The sequence below is a fragment of the Gorilla gorilla genome, chromosome 8 (genome assembly GCF_029281585.2).
Source record: "Gorilla gorilla gorilla isolate KB3781 chromosome 8, NHGRI_mGorGor1-v2.1_pri, whole genome shotgun sequence".
NCBI classification, from domain to species: domain Eukaryota; kingdom Metazoa; phylum Chordata; class Mammalia; order Primates; family Hominidae; genus Gorilla; species Gorilla gorilla.
In genome coordinates this window covers 14186053-14206707 of record NC_073232.2, presented here as the reverse complement: position 1 = coordinate 14206707, position 20655 = coordinate 14186053, and the positions used below count along the sequence as shown (strand labels likewise).

The window sequence follows — 20655 nt, the reverse complement described above, 5'->3', positions numbered from 1 at the left end:
ATGTGCAGGTTTGTTACATAGGTATACACATGCCATGGTGGTTTGCTGCACCCATCAATCCATCTACGTTACGTATTTCTCCTAATGCTATCCCTTCCCAATCCCCCCACCCCACAACAGGCCCCGGTGTGTGGTGTTCCCCACCCTGTGTCCAAGTGTTCTCATTGTTCAGTTCCCACCTATGAGTGAGAACATGTAGTGTTTGGTTTTTCTGTCCTTGCGATGGTTTGCTCAGAATGATGGTTTCCAGCTTCATCCATGTCCCTACAAAGGACATGAACTCATGCTTTCTTATGGCTGCATAGTATTCAATGATGTATATGTGCCACATTTTCTTTATCCAGTCTATCACTGATGGACATTTGGGTTGGTTCCAAGTCTTTGCTATTGTGAATAGTGCCACAATAAACATATGTGTGCATGTGTTGCCTTAGTAGAATGATTTATAATCCTTCAGGTATATACCCAGTAATGGGATTGCTAGGTCAAATGGTATTTCTGGTTCTAGATCCTTGTTGAATTGTCACACTGTCTTCCACAATGGTTGAACTAATACACTCTCACCAACAGTGTAAAAGCATTCTTATTTTTCCACATTCTCTCCAGCATCTGTTGTTTCCTGACTTTAATGATTGCCATTCTAACTGGCATGAGATGGTATCTCATTGTGGTTTTGATTTGCGTTTCTCTAATGAGTAATGTTGAGCTTTTTTCATGTTTGACTGCATAAATGTAGTCTTTTGAGAAATGTCTGTTCACATCCTTTGCCCACTTTTTGATTTTTTTTTTTTTTTGTCTGTAAATTTAAGTTCCTTGTAGATTCTGGGTATTAGCCCTTTGTCAGATGGATAGATTACAAACATTTTCTCCCAGGGTTGCCTGTTCACTCTGATAGTTTCTCTGGCTGTGCAGAAGCTCTTTAGTTTAATTGGATCTTATTTGTCAATTTTGGCTTTTGTTGCCATCGCTTTTGGTGTTTTAGTCATGAAGTGTTTGCCCATGCCTATCTCCTGAATGGTATTGCCTAGGTTTTCTTCTAGAGTTTTAATGGTTTTGGGTCTTACGTTTAAGTCTTTAATCCATCTTGAGTTAATTTTTGTATAAGGTGTAAGGAAGGGGTTCAGTTTGTTTTCTGCATATAGCCAGTTTTCCCAACACCATTTATTAAATAGGGATTCCTTTCAGCGTTGCTTGTTCTTGTCAGGTTTGTCAAAGATCAGATGGTTGTAGATGTGTGGTGTTATTTCTGAGGGCTCTGTTCTTGTTCTTTTGGTCTATATATGTTTTGATACCAGTACCATGCTGTTTTGCTTACTGTAGCCTTGCATAATTTGAAGTCAGGTAGCATGATGCCTCCAGCTTTGTTCTTTTTGCTTAGGATTGTCTTGGCTGTACAGGCTCTTTTTAGGTTCCATATGAAATTTAAAGTAGTTTTTTCTAATTCTGCAAAGAAAGTCATTGGTAGCTTGATGGGGATAGCACTGAATCTATAAATTACTTTGGGCAGTACGGACATTTTCATGATATTAATTCTTCCTATCCATGAGCATGGAATGTTTTCCCATTTGTTTGTGTCCTCTCATTTCCTTGAGCAGTGGTTTGTAATTCTCCTTGAAGAGGTCCTTCACATCCCTCTTAAATGCGTTCCTATGTATTTTATTCCCTTTGTAGCAATTGTGAATGGGAGTTAACTCATGATTTGGCTCTGCCTTTATTGGTGTATAAGAATGTTTGTGATTTTTGCACATTGATTTTGTATCCTGAGACTTTGCTAAAGTTGTTTCATCAGCTTAAGGAGATTTTGGGCTGAGACAATGGGCTTTTTAAAATATACAATCGTGTCAGTTGCAAACAGATAATTTGACTTCCTCTCTTCCTGTTTGAATATCCTTTATTGCTTTCCCTGGCCAGAACTTCCAATACTATGTTGAATAGGAGTGGTGAGAGAGGGGATCCTTGTCTTGTGCCAGTTTTCAAAAGGAATGCTTCCAGCTTTTGCCCATTCAGTGTGATATTGGCTGTGGGTTTGTCATAAATAGCTCTTATTGAGATGTTCCGTCAATACCTAGTTTATTGAGAGTTTTTAGCATGAAGCACTGTTGAATTTTATCGAAGGCCTTTTCTGCATCTATTGAGATAATAATGTGGTTTTTGTCATTGGTTTTTTATTTGATGGATTATATTTATTGATTTGCATATGTTAAACCAGTCTTGTATTCCAGGGATGAAGCCGACTTGATTGTGGTGGATAAGCTTTTTGATGTGCTGCTGAATTTGGTTTGCCAGTGTGTTATTGACGATTTTTGCATCGATGTTCATCAGGGATATTGGCCTGAATTTTTTGTCATGTCTCTGCCAGGTTTTGGTATCAGGATGATGCTGGCCTCATAAAATGAGTTAGGGAGGAGTCCCTCTTTCTCTACTGCTCAGAATAGTTTCAGAAGGAATGGTACCAGCTCCTCTTTGTTCCTCTGGTAGAATTTGGCTGTGAATCTGTCTTGTCCTGGTCTTTTTTTTGGTTGGTAGGCTATTACTGCCTCAATTTCAGAACTTATTATCGGTCTATTCAGGGGTTCAACTTCTTTCTTGTTTGGTCTTGGGAAGGTATATGTGTCCAGAAATTTATCCATTTCTTCTAGATTTTCTAGTTTGCATAGAGGTGTTTATAGTATTCTCTGATGGTAGTTTATATTTCTGTGGGATCAATGGTGATATCTCCTTTATCATTTTTTATTGTCTCTATTTGATTCTTTATTAGTCTGGCTAGTTGTGTATTTGTTGATCTTTTAAAAAAACCAGCTCCTGGATTCATTGTTTTTTGTTTGTTTTTGTTTTTTCTGTGTGTGTGTGTGTGTGTGTGTGTGTGTGTGTGTATTTTTTGGCGGGGTTGGGGGTGTGTGTGGTTTTTATGTCTCTGTCTCCTTCAGTTCTGTTCTGATCTTATTTCTTGTCTTCTGCTAGCTTTTAAATTTGTTTGTTCTTCTCTAGTTCTTTGAATTGTGATGTTAGGGTGTCAATTTTAGATCTTTCCTGCTTTCTTCTGTGGTCATTTAGTGCTATAAATTTGCCTCTAAAGATTGCTTTAGCTGTGTCCCAGAGATTCTGATACATTGTGTCTTCGTTCTCATTGGTTTCAAAGAACTTATTTATTTCTTCCCTAATTTCATTATTTACCCAGTATTAATTCAGGAGCAGGTTGTTTAGTTTCCATGTAGTTGTGTGGCTTTGAGGGAGTTTCTTAACCCTGAGTTCTAATTTGATTGCACTGTGGTCTGAGAGACTGTTATGATTTCCATTCTTGTACATTTGCTGAGGAGTCTTTTATTTCCAATTATGTGGTCAATTTTAGAATAAGTATGATGTGGTACTAAGAAGAATGTATGTTCTGTTGATTTGGGGTAGAGAGTTCTGTAGATGTCTATTAGGTCTGCTTGGTCCAGAGCTGAGTTCAAAGTCCTGAATATCCTTGTTAATTTTCTGTCTTGTTGATCTGTCTAATATTGACAGTGGGGTGTTAAAGTCTCCCACTATTATTGTGTGTGAGTCTGTCTCTTTGAAGGTCTCTAAGAACTTCTTTTATGAATCTGGGTGCTCCTGTATTGGGTGCATATATATTTAGGATAGTTAGTTCTTGTTGCATTGATCCCTTTACCACTATGTAATACCCTTATTTGTCTTTTTTGATTTTTATTGGTTTAAAGTCTCTTTTATCAGAGGCTATGATTGCAACCCCCGCTTTTTTTTTCTTTTCATTCGCTTGGTAAATATTCTTCTGTCTCTTTTATTTTGAGCCTATATGTGTCTTTGCACTTGAGATGGGTCTCCTGATTACAGCACACTGATATGTCTGACTCTTTATCCAATTTGCCAGTCTCTGTCTTTTAATTGGGGCATTTAGCCTGTTTACATTTAGGGTTAATATTGTTATGTGTGAATTTGATCCTGTCATTATGATGCTAGCCCATTATTTTCCACATTAGTTGATGCAGTTTCTTCATACTATTGGTGGTCTTTACAATCTGGTATGTTTTTGCAGTGGCTTGTACTGGTTTTTCCTTTCCATAGTTAGTGCTTCCTTCAGGAGCTTTTGTAAGGTAGGCCTGGCAGTGACAAAATCTCTCAGCATTTGCTTCTCTGTAAACAACTTTATTTCTCCTTCACTTATGAAGTTTAGTTTGGCTGGATATGAAATTCTGGGTTGAAAACTCTTTTCTTTAAGAATGTTGAATATTGGCCCCCACTCTCTTCTGGCTTGTAGGGTTTCTGCAGAGAGATCAGCTGTTAGTCTGATGGGCTTCCCTTTGTGGGTAACACAGCCTTTCTCTATGGCTGCCCTTAACATTTTTTCCTTTGTTTCAACCTTGGTGAATCTGACGATTATGTCTCAGGGTTGTTCTTCTCGAGGGAGTATCTTTGTGGTGTTCTCTGTATTTCCTAAATTTGAATGTTGGCCTGTCTTGCTAGGTTGGGGACTCTTCTTCTGGATAATATCCTGAAGGATGTTTTCCAACTTGTTTCCATTCTACCTGTCACTTTCAGGTACACCAATCTAATGTAGGTTTGGTCTTTTCACATAATCCCCTATTTCTTGGAGGCTTTGTTCCTTTTCATTCTTTTTTTCTCTAATCTTGTCTTCACACTTTATTTCATTAAGTTGATCTTCAATCTGATATCCTTTCTTCTGCTTGATCAATTCAGCTATTGATACTTGTGTATGCTTCACGAAGTTCTCATTGCTATGTTTTTCAACTCCATGAGGTCATTTATGATCTTCTCTAAACGTTTGTTCTAGTTAGCAATTCCTCTAACTTTTTTCAAGGTTCTCAGCCTCCTTGCATTGGGTTAGAACATGTTCCTTTTGCTTGGAGGAGTTTGCTATTACCCACCTTCTGAAGACTACTTCTGTCAATTCGTCAAACTCATTCTCTGTCCAGTTTTGTTCACTTGCTGGCGTGGAGTTGTGGTCCTTTGGAGGAGAAAAGGCGTTTTGGTTTATGGAATTTTCAGCCTTTTTGCTGTGTTTTTTTTCCTCATCTTTGTGGATTTATCTATCTTTGGTCTTTAATGCTGGTGACTTTCGGATGGGGTTTTTGTGTGGACGTCCTTTTTGTTGATGTTGATGCTATTCCTTTCTGTTTCAGTTTTCCTTCTAACAGTCAGGGCCCTCTGCTGCAGGTCTGCTGGAGGTCTACTGCAGACCCTGTTTGCCTGGGTATCACCAGCAGAGGCTGCAGAACAGCCAAGATTGCTGCCTGTTCCTTCCTCTGGAAGCTTCGTCCCAAAGGGGCACCTGCCAGATGGCAGCCAGAGCTGTCCTGTATGAGGTGTCTGTTGGCCTCTGCTGGGAGGTGTCTCCCAGTCAGGAGGCATGGGAGTCAGGGACCCATTTGAGGCAGTCTGACCCTTAGTAGAGCTCAAGCACTGTGCTGGGAGATCTGCTCTCTTCAGAGCCGGCAGGCAGGAACTTTCAAGTCTGCTGAAACTGCAACTATAGCAGCCCCTTTCCCCAGGTTCTCTGTCCCCACAGAGATGGGAGTTTTATCTATGAGCCCCTGACTGGGGCTGCTGCCTCTCAGAGATGCCCTGCCCAGAGAGGAGGAATCTAGAGAGGCAGTCTGGCTATAGTGGCTTTGCCAAGCTGTAGTGGGCTCTGCCCAGTTTGAACTTCCCAGTGGCTTTGTTTTACACTGAGGGGAAAACTGCCTACTCAAGCCTCAGTAATGGTGGATGCCCCTTCCTCCACCAAGGTCGAGCATCCCAGGTTGACTTCAGACTGCTGTGTTGGCAGTGAGAATTTCAAGCCAGTGGATCTTGGCTTGCTAGGCTCTGGGGGGTGGGATCCACTGAGCTAGACCACTCAGCTCCCTGGCTTCAGCCCCCTTTCCAGGGGAGTGAACGGTTCAGTCTCGCTGGTATTCTAGACACCACTGGGGTATGAAAAATACTGCAGCTAGCTCAGTGTCTGCCCAATTGGCTGCCCAGTTTTGTGCTTGAAACCCAGGGCCCTAGTGTCATGGGCACCCGAGGGAATCTCCTGGTCTGTGGGTTGCAAAGACGGTGGGAAAAGTGTAGTACCTGGGCCAGAATGCACCATTCCTGAAGGTACAGTCCCTACCAGCTTCCCTTGGCTAAGGGAGGGAGTTCCCAGACCCCTTGCACTTCCCAGGTGAGGCGACACCCCACCCTGCTTGCTTGCCCTCTGTGGGCTGTACCCACTGTCTAACAAGTCCCAGTGAGATGAGCCACGTACCTCAGTTGGAAATGCAGAAATCACCCGCCTTGTGTGTAGATCTTACTGGGAGCTGCAGACTGGAGCTGTTACTATTTGGCCATTTTGCCAGCCACCCTGAAAAAAAAAAAAAAACTTTTCTTGTGACTACTGAAAATGAATTCCTCCTTTTACTCCAAAAGGAAAGTAGTTCTATTGCCTGCAACTCTCACTTGAAGACCACATAGCTTCAGCAAAGCAGCCTGCCTTCTCTTAATCCTCGCTCAAATATGATGACACACACTAACCCCAGCCATCTGTTGAAACACTTCCTCAAACACTCAGCACAGTGATGTGTCAAGACAGGCTGCCAAGTCCAATTGCTCAATCACGATTACTTTTGCACTCACCTAATGCATAGTCCATGCTTAGTAAATATTTGAAGTAAATGAAACTGAGCTCTGAGCATGGCCACATTGGGTAGTTCTAAGTTATTTTCTGTTTTGTTCTCTGTGATTCTCCAAACTATCTTTAAATTCTTACTAAAAGTTACATCTGAAACTCGACTCCACTGTGGGAAATTGAAGGGCCAATATCACACTTGGAAAAGAATAACGAATACTTAGAAGCAGTGGTTTTACCACCATCATAAATTGATGTCCCCACCTATAGCTGTATTCCCAGCTAAATCTAGGCCTGGGACATTAAACCTCCATGAGGAAAGTGGTACAATGATTCAGATACTGGTGTTTGCAAAGTGTTTTACATATAGAATTGTTAGAATTGTCTTTAGAAGATAGGTTTATCTAACATCTTGCATCTATTATATGTACTAATACCATTTTCTTATGGGGTCTCCTAGTAGACTTAAGTTACTTTTTCTTGCTCCCTGTATGTTGCTTTGTGGAAATGCTTTTCACTGGGAAAGGCAGTAGTTACCTGACCTTAAAGTTCAGCAATACTGGATTGCAGTTTTGACCCAGGGTAGACAACCAGTTTCTTATACCTTTGGACATATGATGGTCCAAAGGCAGATAAAAGAGCATAACAGTGTCAATCAATGTTCTTTTCAGTCCCCCGACCCAGTGGATATTGGAAGGTCTAGAGAACTGTCATGTATTAACGACCTTGAGTCTTGAACTCTCCCATGGTCATATTTTCCACCAATGTAAATGCTAGGACAAAAAGCAAGCTATAAAATGCAGAGATACAAGAGAAAAGAGGATGTTTTTGAAGACAACTTGGAATTAAGTCTAATAATGTCTTGACCTTCCCATGTATGTAATCCAATAAACTATTTTATGTAATTCTGTCAAATTCAGCTTAATCAGAAATAGGACTTGCAAATATTTTCCTCATTCTGTGGGTTGCCTTCGGATTCTCTTTGTAGTTTCTTTTCATGCAAAGATGTTTCAATTTTTATGAAGTCCAATTTATCTGTCTTTTTTTCTCCTTTCATTGTGCTTTTTTTGTCACTTGTGTTTGATTTTCAGCAATTTTAGCCCTGTGGCTACAGGACGTAAGATTCTCCTTCCCAACAAACCCATGCATTGCTTGATCCGGGAATTTCACCCATGAGCTCATCCTTGTCTTTCCCTTAACACTGTCTGGCAACATTAGGTGCCACCAACCAACTAATTATATTCTTTAGTTTTTCCACTAATGTGAAAAAGTATCTCATGTAGAGTCACCAATTTCCTTGCCTCCTATGGGTCATTAAGTAGAGTATGATTGCAGATGTCTTGTACATCTCTATAAACAATTCAGGCCATGGACTATCATTGTTTTCTGTATTACTGAAAATAGTCCTCAGTGTTTTCAAGTCTAATCTTAGGGAGACAATCTAGAAACCCCACAACCAATCAACCAGTACAGAAAACTTATACTTAGATTCCTGTTCCTCTAGAACCACTCCTGTTACCAAAATCTATTAGTTAGGGTTCTCCTGAAAAACAGAACCAATTGTGTGTTGGTGTGTGTGTGTGTGTATGTATGTGTATGTGAGAGGGGATTTATCAGGAGCATTAGCTCATGTAATTATGGAGGCATATGGAGGCACCATATACCATTTACAAGCTGGAGAAGCAGGGAGCCAGTAGCATGGCTCAGTCCATATATGAAGCCTTGAGAGCCAGCAGAGCCAATACTTTATCTTTCAGCCTGAAGCTGAAAGCCTGAAGCCTGGGGAGCCACTGGTAGATGTCCTAGAGTTCAAAGACCACTGAAATTGGGGCTCCCATTTCAAAGGGGAGGAAAAAAGTGGTGTCCCAGCTCCATAAAAGAGAAAGAGACCAAATTCACCTTTCCTCTGCTATCTTCTGAGCCCTCAGCCAATAGGATTGTGCCTTCCCACAGTGGTGATGGTGGCACTTCCTTAGTTAATCATTAATTCAAATGCCAGTATCTTCCAGGATTATCCTCAGATACACCCCAAAATGATGCTTTACCATTTTGTAATGGTAGTCGAGGTACCATTTAATACATCCCAGTTGACACATAAAATGACCATTACACATGTTATATTTTTCATGATTTGACCCATTTATCAAAAAGGGATACCCCATTTTATTCTTTACTTTATTGTACTTTGCAGATATTACATTTTTTTTTATTTTTTATTTTTTTTACAAATTCAAGATTAGTGACATCCCTTTTGAGCAAGTCCACGGGTGCATTTTTCCAACAGCACATGCTCACTTCATGTCCTTGGGTCAAATTTTGGTAATTCTTAAAATATTTCATACTTTATTATTTTACCTGTTTTACTGGTCTGTCATCAGTGATCTTTGATGTTATTATAATTGTTTTTGGGAGCCATGAACTGTGACCAGATAACATGGCAAACATTCGATAAATGTTTTCTGAATGTTCGACCAACTGGTTGTTTCCTACTCTCTCTCCTTCTCCTCAGCACCAACCCTCCCCTGTTCCCTGAGAAACAACAACATTGAAATTAGGCAAATTAGTAATCCTACAAGGGCATCTAGGTGTTCAAGTGAAAGGAAGAATTGCACATCTCTAACTTGAAAGCAAATGATTAAGTTTACTGAGGAAGGCATGTTGAAAGCTAAGACAGGCTGGAAGCTAGGTCTGTTGAACTAACTTTTTGAGACAGTCTCGCTCTGTCACCCAGGCTGGAGTGCAGTGGCACAATCTTGGCTCACTGCAACCTCCACCTCCCGGGTTCAAGCGATTCTCCTGCCTCAGCCTCTTGAGTAGCTGGGATTACAGGCATGCACCACCACGCCTGGCTAATTTTTGTATTTTCAGTAGAGACAGGGTTTCACCATGTTGGTCAGGCTGGTCTCAAACTCCTGACCTTGTGATCTGCCTGCCTCAGCCTCACAAAGTGCTGGGATTACAGGTGTGAGCCACCACATCCGGCCTGTTGCACTAATTTTTAGCCAAATCATGAATGCAAAGGAAACATTCTTAAATTCAAATACTACTGCAGTTAAATACACAAATGGTTAGAAAGCAACAAAACAGCCTTATTGCTGATATGGAGAAAGTTTTGATGGTGTGGATCCACCAGCCACAACATTCTCTTCCACCAAAGCCTAGTCTGGAGCAAACGCTAACACTCTTCTAGTCTAGGAAGGTTGATAGAGATGAGGAAGCTGCAGAAGAAAACATGGGATCTACCAGAGATTGGTTTGAGATTGAAGGAAAGACACCATCTCTATAACAAATGCCAGGTGAAGCAGCAAGTGGTGCTGGAAAAGCTGTAGCAAGTTATCCAGACTTACCAAGATCATCAATGAAGGTAGCTACACTATAGATTTTCAATGTAGAAAAGAGAGCCTTTTATTGAAAGGTGATGCCATGTAGGACATTTATGTCTCAAGAGAAATCAATAGCTGGCTTCAAATCTTCAAAGGACAGGCTGACTCTCTTGTTATGAGATAGTGCAGCTGGTGATATTCAGTGAAGCCAATGCTCATTTACATTCCAACAATCCTAGGGCCCTTAAGATTTAAGCTAAATCTATCCTGCAAGTGTTCTGTAAATGGAGCAAGAAAGCCTGGATATCAGTGTATCTCTTTAAATAATAGCTCACTCAATATTTTAATTCCACTGTTAAGGCTCACTGCTCAGAAAAATTTCTATGAAAATATTGCTTGTTTTTTGTTGACAATGCACCTAATCACCCAAGAGCTTTGTTGGAGATGTATACAGAGATTACTATTGTCTCTACCTGCCAACACAGCAGCCATTTTGTGTCCCACAGATTGTGGAGTAATTTTGATTTTTTTTTTCCTGGTCTTGCTGTTCACAAAATATATTTAATAAAGCTGTAGCTGCCATAGATAGTGATTCCTACAAAGAATGTAGACAAAGTAAACAGAAAACCTGGAAGGGATTTATTCTAAATGCCATTAGAAACATTCATGATTCATGGGACGAGGGCCAAATATTAACATTAATGGGAGTTTTGGAAGAAATTGATTTCAACTCTGCTGGATGACTTTAAGGGATTGAAGACTTCAGTGGAGAAATTAAATGCAGATGTGGTAGATATAGCAAGAGAACTAGAATTAGAATTGGAGCTTGAATGTTATGGAATTGTAATCTCATGATACAATTTTAAAAAATGAAGAGTAGCTTTTTACGGGTGAGCAAAGAAAGGGGTTTGGTAAAATGGATTCTAATCCTGATGAAGATGCTGTGAGCATTGTTGAAATGACAAAGCATTTAGAATATTGCATACACATACTTAATAAAGCAGTGGCAGGATTATAGAATTGACGGAGTTTGCAGTAAGTTCTGCTAGGGGTAATGGGCTATCAAACAGCATAATGTGACAGAAATATTTCAGGAAAGGAAGCATCAATTAGTGCAGCAGACTTCATTTTTGCCTTTAGAAAAAGACATTGTCACAGCAACTCCAACCTTCAATAACTACCCTAATCAGTCAGCAGTCAACATCAAGGAAAGACTTTCTACCAGCAAAGAGATTTTCCTTTGCTGATGGCTCTTTTGATAATAAAGTATTTTAAAATTAAGGTATGTATATTTTCTTTAGACAGAATGCTATTGTATACCTAATAGATTACAATACAGTGTAAACATTCTATTGGCACTAGGAATTCAAACAACTTTTGTCACTCATTGGGTTATTTGCTTAATTGGGGTAGTCTGGAACTGAAGCTGCAATATTTCTAGGGTATGCCTATATTTAATGTCTTGTTTATATTTTGTCACGGTTTTTGACTAAATTTTGATCCTATAATTCTAAAATCTATTCTGCCAATCGATTTGCTTTTGAAATAGAAATTTAATCCGTTTAAGCCCATGCCTCTCAGACCCACATGCCCATCAGTCCATCTCCCCCCTCAGACCAATGCCTGCCTCTTCTGCTCTCCCCCATCAGACCCAAGCCCCCTCGGTGGCCATCCCTGCTCAGACCCACACCCCTCTCAGCCGACCTCCTCTCTCAGACCTACGCCCCTTCACCTGGACCTGCCTCAGACCCAGGGCCCTGCCTCAGACCACCTCCCCACTCAGAATCACGCCTCTCTCAGAACACCTCCTCCTCAGGCTCACTACCCTCTCAGACCACCTCCCTTCTCAGCACACATAATATTTTCATCAATGACAAACCACATATACAACAGCAGTTTCATAACTTAATAGCTTATTTTTATTGTACCATTTCCATGTTAAAATATATTTGGATATGTAAATACTATCCATTGTGCTACACTTGCCCATGGTATTCAGTGCAGGACCATGCTGTACAGGTTTGTAGCCTGGGACCCATATTTTTATTCTTTTTTTAAATTTTTTAAATTTATTTTATTTTATTATTATACTTTAAGTTTTAGGGTACATGTGCACAATGTGCAGGTTAGTTACATATGTATACATCTGCCACGCTGGTGTGCTGCATCCATTAACTCGTCATTTAGCATTAGGTATATCTCCTAATGCTACCCCTCTCCCCTCCCCGCACCCCACAACAGTCCCCAGAGTGTGATGTTCCCCTTCCTGTGTCCATGTGTTCTCATTGTTCAATTCCCACCTATGAGTGAGAACATGCGGTGTTTGGTTTTTTGTCCTTGCAATAGTTTGCTGAGAATGATGGTTTCCAATTTCATCCATGTCCCTACAAAGGACATGAACTCATCATTTTTTATGGGTGCATAGTATTCCATGGTGTATATGTGCCACATTTTCTTAATCCAGTCTATCATTGTTGGACATTTGGGTTGGTTCCAAGTCTTTGCTATTGTGAATAGTGCCACAATAAACTTACGTGTGCATGTGTCTTTATAGCAGCATGATTTATAGTACTTTGGGTATATACCCAGTAATGGGATGGCTGGGTCAAATGGTATTTCTAGTTCTAGATCCCTGAGGAATTGCCACACTGACTTCCACAATGGTTGAACTAGTTGACAGTCCCACCAACAGTGTAAAAGTGTTCCTATTTCTCCACATCCTCTCCAGCACCTGTTGCTTCCTGACTTTTTAATGATCGCCATTCTAACTGGTGTGAGATGGTATCTCATTGTGGTTTTGATTTGCATTTCTCTGATGGCCAGTGATGGTGAGCATTTCTTCATGTGTCTTTTGGCTGCATAAATGTCTTCTTTTGAGAAGTGTCTGTTCATATCCTTTGCCCACTTTTTGATGGAGTTGTTTGTTTTTTTCTTGTAAATTTGTTTGAGTTCATTGTGGATTCTGGATATTAGCCCTTTGTCAGATGAGCAGGTTGTGAAAATTTTCTCCCATTTTGTAGGTTGCCTGTTCACTCTGATGGTAGTTTCTTTTGCTGTGCAGAAGCCCTTTAGTTTAATTAGATCCCATTTGTCAATTTTGTCTTTTGTTGCCATTGCTTTTGGTGTTTTAGACATGAAGTCCTTGCCCATGCCTATGTCCTGAATGGTATTGCCTAGGTTTTCTTCTAGGGTTTTTATGGTTTTAGGTCTAACATTTAAGTCTTTAATCCATCTTGAATTAATTTTTGTATAAGGTGTAAGGAAGGGATCCAGTTTCAGCTTTCTACATATGGCTAGCCAGTTTTCCCAGCACCTTTTATTAAATAGGGAATCCTTTCCCCATTGCTTGTTTTTCTCAGGTTTGTCAAAGATCAGATAGTTGTAGATATGCAGCATTATTTCTGAGGGCTCTGTTCTCTTCCATTGATCTATATCTCTGTTTTGGTACCAGTACCATGCTTTTTTGGTTACTGTAGCCTTGTAGTATAGTTTGAAGTCAGGTAGTGTGATGCCTCCAGCTTTGTTCTTTTGGCTTAGGATTGACTTGGCGATGCGGGCTCTTTTGTGGTTCCATATGAACTTTAAAGTAGTTTTTTCCAATTCTGTGAAGAAAGTCATTGGTAGTTTGATGGGGATGGCATTGAATCTATAAATTACCTTGGGCAGTATGGCCATTTTCACCGTATTGATTATTCCTATCCATGAGCATGGAATGTTCTTCCATTTGTTTGTATCCTCTTTTATTTCCTTGAGCAGTGGTTTGTAGTTCTCCTTGAAGAGGTCCTTCACATCCCTTGTAAGTTAGATTCCTAGGTATTTTATTCTCTTTGAAGCAATTGTGAATGGGAGTTCACTCATGATTTGGCTCTCTGTTTGTCTGTTATTGGTGTATAAGAATGCTTGTGATTTTTGTACATTGATTTTGTATCCTGAGACTTTGCTGAAGTTGCTTATCAGCTTAAGGAGATTTTGGGCTGAGACAATGGGGTTTTCTAGATATACAATCATGTCATCTGAAAACAGGGACAATTTGACTTCCTCTATTCCTAATTGAATACCCTTTATTTCCTTCTCCTGCCTAATTGCCCTGGCCAGAACTTCCAACACTATGTTGAATAGGAGTGGTAAGAGAGGGCATCCCTGTCTTGTGCCAGTTTTCAAAGGGAATGCTTCCAGTTTTTGCCCATTCAGTATGATACTGGCTATGGGTTTGTCATAGATAGCTCTTATTATTTTTGAGATACGTGCCATCAATACCTAATTTATTGAGAGTTTTTCGCATGAAGCGTTGGTGAATTTTGTCAAAGGCCTTTTCTGCATCTATTGAGATAATCATGTGGTGTTTGTCTTTGGTTCTGTTTATATACTGGATTACATTTATTGATTTGCGTATATTGAACCAGCCTTGCATTCCAGGGATGAAGCCCACTTGATCATGGTGGATAAGGTTTTTGATGTGCTGCTGGATTCGGTTTGCCAGTATTTTATTGAGGATTTTTGCATCAATGTTCATCAAGGATATTGGTCTAAAATTCTCTTTTTTGTTTGTGTCTCTGCCCGGCTTTGGTATCAGGATGATGCTGGCCCCTCATAAAATGAGTTAGGGAGGATTCCCTCTTTTTCTATTGATTGGAATAGTTTCAGAAGGGATGGTACCAGTTCCTCCCTGTACCTCTGGTAGAATTCGGCTGTGAATCCATCTGGTCCTGGACTCTTTTTGGTTGGTAAGCTATTGATTATTGCCACAATTTCAGAGCCTATTATTGGTCTATTCAGAGATTCAACTTCTTCCTGGTTTAGTCTTGGGAGGGTGTATGTGTTGAGGAATTTATCCATTTCTTCTAGATTTTCTAGTTTATTTGCGTAGAGGTGTTTGTAGTATTCTCTGATGGTAGTTTGTATTTCTGTGGGATTGGTGGTGATATCCCCTGTATCATTTTTTATTGTGTCTATTTGATTCTTCTCTTTTTTTCTTTATTAATCTTGCCAGCAGTCTATCAATTTTGTTGATCCTTCAAAAAAAACAGCTCCTGGATTCATTAATTTTTTGAAGGGTTTTTTGTGTCTCTATTTCCTTCAGTTCTGCTCTGATTTTAGTTATTTCTTGCCTTCTGCTAGCTTTTGAATGTGTTTGCTCTTGCTTTTCTAGTTCCTTTAATTGTGATGTTAGGGTGTCAATTTTGGATCTTTCCTGCTTTCTCTTGTGGGCATTTAGTGCTATAAATTTCCCTCTACACACTGCTTTGAATGTGTCCCAGAGATTCTGGTATGTTGTATCTTTGTTCTCGTTGGTTTCAAACAACATCTTTATTTCTGCCTTCATTTTGTTATGTACCCAGTAGTCATTCAGGAGCAGGTTGTTCAGTTTCCATGTAGTTGAGCAGTTTTGAGTGAGTTTCTTAATCCTGAGTTCTAGTTTGATTGCACTGTGGTCTGAGAGACAGTTTGTTATAATTTCTGTTCTTTTACATTTGCTGAGGAGAACTTTACTTCCAACTATGTGGTCAATTTTGGAATAGGTGTGGTGTGGTGCTGAAAAAAATGTATATTCTGTTGATTTGGGGTGGAGAGTTCTGTAGATGTCTATTAGGTCCCCTTGGTGCAGAGCTGAGTTCAATTCCTGGGTATCCTTGTTAACTTTCTGTCTCATTGATCTGTCTAATGTTGACAGTGGGGTGTTAAAGTCTCCCATTATTATTGTGTGGGAGTCTAAGTCTCTTTGTAGGTCACTAAGGACTTGCTTTATGAATCTGGGTGCTCCTGTATTGGATGCATATATATTTAGGATAGTTAGCTCTTCTTGTTGAATTGATCCCTTTACCATTATGTAATGGCTTTCTTTGTCTCTTTTGATCTTTGTTGGTTTAAAGTCTGTTTTATGAACGACTAGGATTGCAACCCCTGCCTTTTTTTGTTTTCCATTGGCTTGGTAGATCTTCCTCCATCCTTTTATTTTGAGCCTATGTCTGTCTCTGCACATGAGATGGGTTTCCTGAATACAGCACACTGATGGGTCTTGACTCTTTATCCAATTTGCCAGTCTGTGTCTTTTAATTGGAGCATTTAGTCCATTTACATTTAAAGTTAATATTGTTATGTGTGAATTTGATCCTGTCATTATGATGTTAGCTGGTTATTTGGCTCATCAGTTGGTGCAGTTTCTTCCTAGCCTCGATGGTCTTTACAATTTGGCATGATTTTGCAGTGGCTGGTACTGGTTGTTCCTTTCCATGTTTAGTGCTTCCTTCAGGAGCTGTTTTAGGGCAGGCCTGGTGGTGACAAAATCTCTCAGCATTTGCTTGTCTGTAAAGTATTTCATTTCTCCTTCACTTATGAAGTTTAGTTTGGCTGGATATGAAATTCTGGGTTGAAAATTCTTTAAGAATGTTGAATATTGGCCCCCACTCTCTTCTGGCTTGTAGCGTTTCTGCCGAGAGATCTGCTGTTAGTCTGATGGGCTTCCCTTTGTGGGTAACCCAACCTTTCTCTCTGGCTGCCCTTAACATTTTTTCCTTCATTTCAACTTTGGTGAATCTGACAATTATGTGTCTTGGAGTTGCTCTTCTCAAGGAGTATCTTTGTGGTGTTCTCTGTATTTCCTGAATCTGAATGTTGGCCTGCCTTGCTAGATTGGGGAAGTTCTCCTGGATAATATCCTGCAGAGTGTTTTCCAACTTGGTTCCATTCTCCCCGTCACTTTCAGGTATACCAATCGGATGTAGATTGGTCTTTTCATATAGTCCCATATTTCTTGGAGGCTTTGTTCGTTTCTTTTTATTTTTTTTCTCTAAACTTCCCTTCTCGCTTCATTTCGTTCATTTCATCTTCCATCACCGATACCCTTTCTTCCAGTTGATTGCATCGGCTCCTGAGGCTTCTGTATTCTTCATGTAGTTCTCAAGCCTTGGCTTTCAGCTCCATCAGCTCCTTTAAGCACTTCTCTGTATTCGTTATTCTAGTTATACATTCGTCTAAATTTTTTTCAGTTTTTAACTTCTTTGCCTTTGGTTTGAATTTCCTCCCGTAGCTCGGAGTAGTTTGATGGTCTGAAGCCTTCTTCTCTCAACTTGTCAAAGTCATTCTCTGTCCAGCTTTGTTCCGTTGCTGATGAGGAACTGCATTCCTTTGGAGGAGGAGAGGCACTCTGCTTTTTAGAGTTTCCAGTTTTTCTGCTCTGTTTTTTCCCCATCTTTGTGGTTTTATCTACTTTTGGTCTTTGATGATGGTGATGTACAGATGGGTTTTTGGTTTGGATGTCCTTTCTGCTTGTTAGTTTTCCTTCTAACAGACAGGACCCTCAGCTGCAGGTCTGTTGGAGTTTGCTAGAGGTCCACTCCAGACCCTGTTTGCCTGGGTATCAGCAGTGGAGATTGCAGAACAGCGGATTTTCGTGAACCGTGAATGCTGCTGTCTGATCGTTCTTCTGGAAGTTTTGTCTCAAAGGAGTACCTGGCCGTTTGAGGTGTCAGTCTGCCCCTACTGGGGGGTGCCTCCCAGTTAGGCTGCTCGGGGTTCAGGGGTCAGGGACCCACTTGAGGCAGTCTGCCCATTCTCAGATCTCCACCTGCATGCTGGGAGAACCACTGCTCACTTCAAAGCTGTCAGACAGGGACATTTAAGTCTGCAGAGGTTACTGCTGTCGTTTTGTTTGTCTGTGCCCTGCCCCCAGAGGTGGAGCCTACAGAGGCAGGCAGGCCTCCTTGAGCTGTGGTGGGCTCCACCCAGTTCGAGCTTCCCAGCTGCTTTGTTTACCTAAGCAAGCCTGGGCAATGGCAGGCGCCCCTCCCCCAGCCTCGCTGTCGCCTTGCAGTTTGATCTCAGACTGCTGTGCTAGCAATCAGCTAGACTCCGTGGGCATAGGACCCTCCGAGCCATGTGCGGGATATAATCTCCTGGTGCGCCATTTTTTAAGCCCGTTGGAAAAGCACAGTATTAGGGTGGGAGTGACCCAATTTTCCAGGTGCCGTCTGTCACCCCTTTCTTTGACTAGGAAAGGGAACTCCCTGACCCCTTGTGCTTCCCGAGTGAGGCAATGCTTCGCCCTGCTTCGGCTCACGCACGGTGTGCTGCACCCACTGTCCTGCGCCCACTGTCTGGCACTCCCTAGTGAGATGAACCCAGTACCTCAGATGGAAATGCAGGAATCACCCGTCTTCTGCATCGCTCACACTGGGAGCTGTAGACCAGAGCTGTTCCTATTCGGCCATCTTGGCTGCCCTCCCCTGGTTCTTACTTTTAATTTGTTTTTCAGATCATTTGAATTTCTTATTTACCTGTGTAGACACTGTGGTTTCTTCTTATAGGGCGTCTTAACAGTATCCTTAAAGATTCCCTCCTCCGGGCGGATCACAAGGGCAAGAGATCGAGACCATCCTGGCCAACATGGTGAAACCCCGTCTCTACTAAAAATACAAAAATCAGCTGGGCGTGATGGCAGGTGGTTGTAATCCCAGCTCCCCATATTTTTATTCTATAAATTTCTTTTTTGAGTCAGAGTTTCGCTCTGTCACCCAGGCTGGAGTGCAGTGGTGCCATCTCGGCTCACTGCAACCTCCCTGGTTCAAGTGGTTCTCCTACCTCCGCCTCTCAAGTAGCTGGGATTACAGGTGTGTACCACCATGCCTGGCTAATTTTTGTATCTTTAGTAGAGACAGGGTTTCACCATGTTGGCCAGGCTGGTCTCAAACTCCTGACCTCAAATGGTCCGCCTGCCTCAGTCTCCCAAAGTGCTGGGATTACAGGCATGAAACACCGTGTCCGGCCCCATATTCTATATCATATAGCTTTAATGAATAGTGAGCTATGCCATCCAAGTTCATGTAATTATACTCCCTCATCTTTGCACAAAGAAAGATGAAATTGCCTAATAAAGCCTCTTTCAGAAGAGGTGTGATGTGATGCATGATTGAATTAGTGACAGGGAAAATGTGACTTTTGCTATTTTCAGTTTTTCCTTTCTGTCCATAGCTTTTTTGTCCTTCATATCCACAGTTACTATTTTTTTGGTGTGTTTGCATGACTTTTAGAAGTGACATTGGGATTCCCATATCATTTCCTCTTAAGTATATTCTATAGTTATTTTCTTTGTGGTTGCTGTGAGGATGACATACAACTTTATAAAATTATAACAATTTGCTTAGAATCAATACCAATTTACTTTGAATCAATACCAATCTACCAGTATTTCATAAACCTTTCCACAGGGTTTCTTTCTCTTCATCTCACATTACTTTTGTCATTGAGATTACACATTATGTACATATTAATTTAGTGTTATTTGCATACATTTATATTTCAAATCTTGAGATAAATGGAGTAAAAATGTGAACTTGAAAAATACATTTTTTTCATATTTTGTCCTATATATAGAGACAAGCAGTAAGCAGTCTTTATACATCTTTATGGGTTTGAGTTACTGTCTTTTATTTCAGCCTAAAGTACTGACTTTAGCATTTCTTCCTTTTTTTCTTCCTTTTTTTTTTTTTTTTTTTGGAGGCGGAGTCTCACTCTGTTGCCCAGGCTGGAGTGCAATGGCGTGATCTTGATCTTGGCTCACTGCAACCTCTGCCTCCCGGGTTCGAGCAATTCTCTTCCCTCAGCCTCCTGAGTAGCTGAGATTACAGGTGCATGACAGAACACCTGGCTAATTTTCACATTTTTAGTGGAGATGAGATTTCACCATGTTGGCTATGGTGGTTTCAAACCCCTAACCTCAAGTAATCTGCCCACCTCGGCCTCCTAAATTGCTGGGATTACAGGCGTGAACCACTGTTCCAGCCTCACTTTAGCATTTCTTATAGAAAAAATATAATGAAATGAGGAATTGGATGTAACAAAATTCTGTAACCTCTGTGTGTTCCCAATTTAAGCTTTAAAAAATTCCAAGTAACTTTTTTTTGTTTGTTTTTGAGATGGAGTCTTGCTCTTTCACCCAGGCTGGAGTGCAGTGGTACGATCTCTGCTCACTGTAAGCTCCGCCTCCTGGGGTCACACCATTCTCCTGCTTCAGCCTCCTGAGTAGCTGGGACTACAGGTGCCCACCATCACGCCTGGCTAATTTTTTGTATTTTTAGTAGAGACGGGGTTTCACCGTGTTAGCCAGGAGGGCCTCGATCCCCTGACCTCGTGATCTGCCTGCCTTGGCCTCCCAAAGTGCTGGGATTACAGGCGTGAGCCAGAGCACCTGGCCTAAACTTTCTTTTCAAAATAAGATTTATGTGAAAATGAAGGGTAAACAAGTAGAATAAGCCTGTAGCGGATTTACTATTTATTTATTTTTTATTTTTTTAGATTTACTATTTATAAATGACTTCTAATTATTCACATCTTGGGGAAAATAATGTCATGCATACTAAGAAAATCTGAAATTCTTTAGCATTACATACTTGACTAATAAGTTAAAAAAACATTAATTTTTGATTATGTCAATCAACTTTACAAGATGTGAAATAATCATTACTTAGTCTAGGAACATTGAGGTGGAACAGGAAGGCAGCAATTGAAATGAGCTTTGTTTGAGTCATGCTAAGTGTGAAAGTCCATTAGGCACTAATGTAGACATGCAGACAATATGATGTTTCATTCTGGAGTTTTGGAGAAAAAGCTGACCTGCCGATATTGATTTGTGGTTTCTTGGCCTAGAGGTTGTATTTAAAGCCATGAGAATATTTGACATCATCAAGGAAATGAGTGAAGACAGAAAACCAGTCCAAAGATCACCCA

At 40.7% G+C, this 20655-nt stretch overlaps 1 long non-coding RNA gene across 1 annotated transcript in view; it reads left to right on the top strand.

Annotated features, from left to right (window-relative positions):
* Nucleotides 1-20655, top strand: part of LOC129525181 (uncharacterized) — a 43574-nt gene that overhangs the window by 17741 nt on the left and 5178 nt on the right. The window lies entirely within an intron of this gene.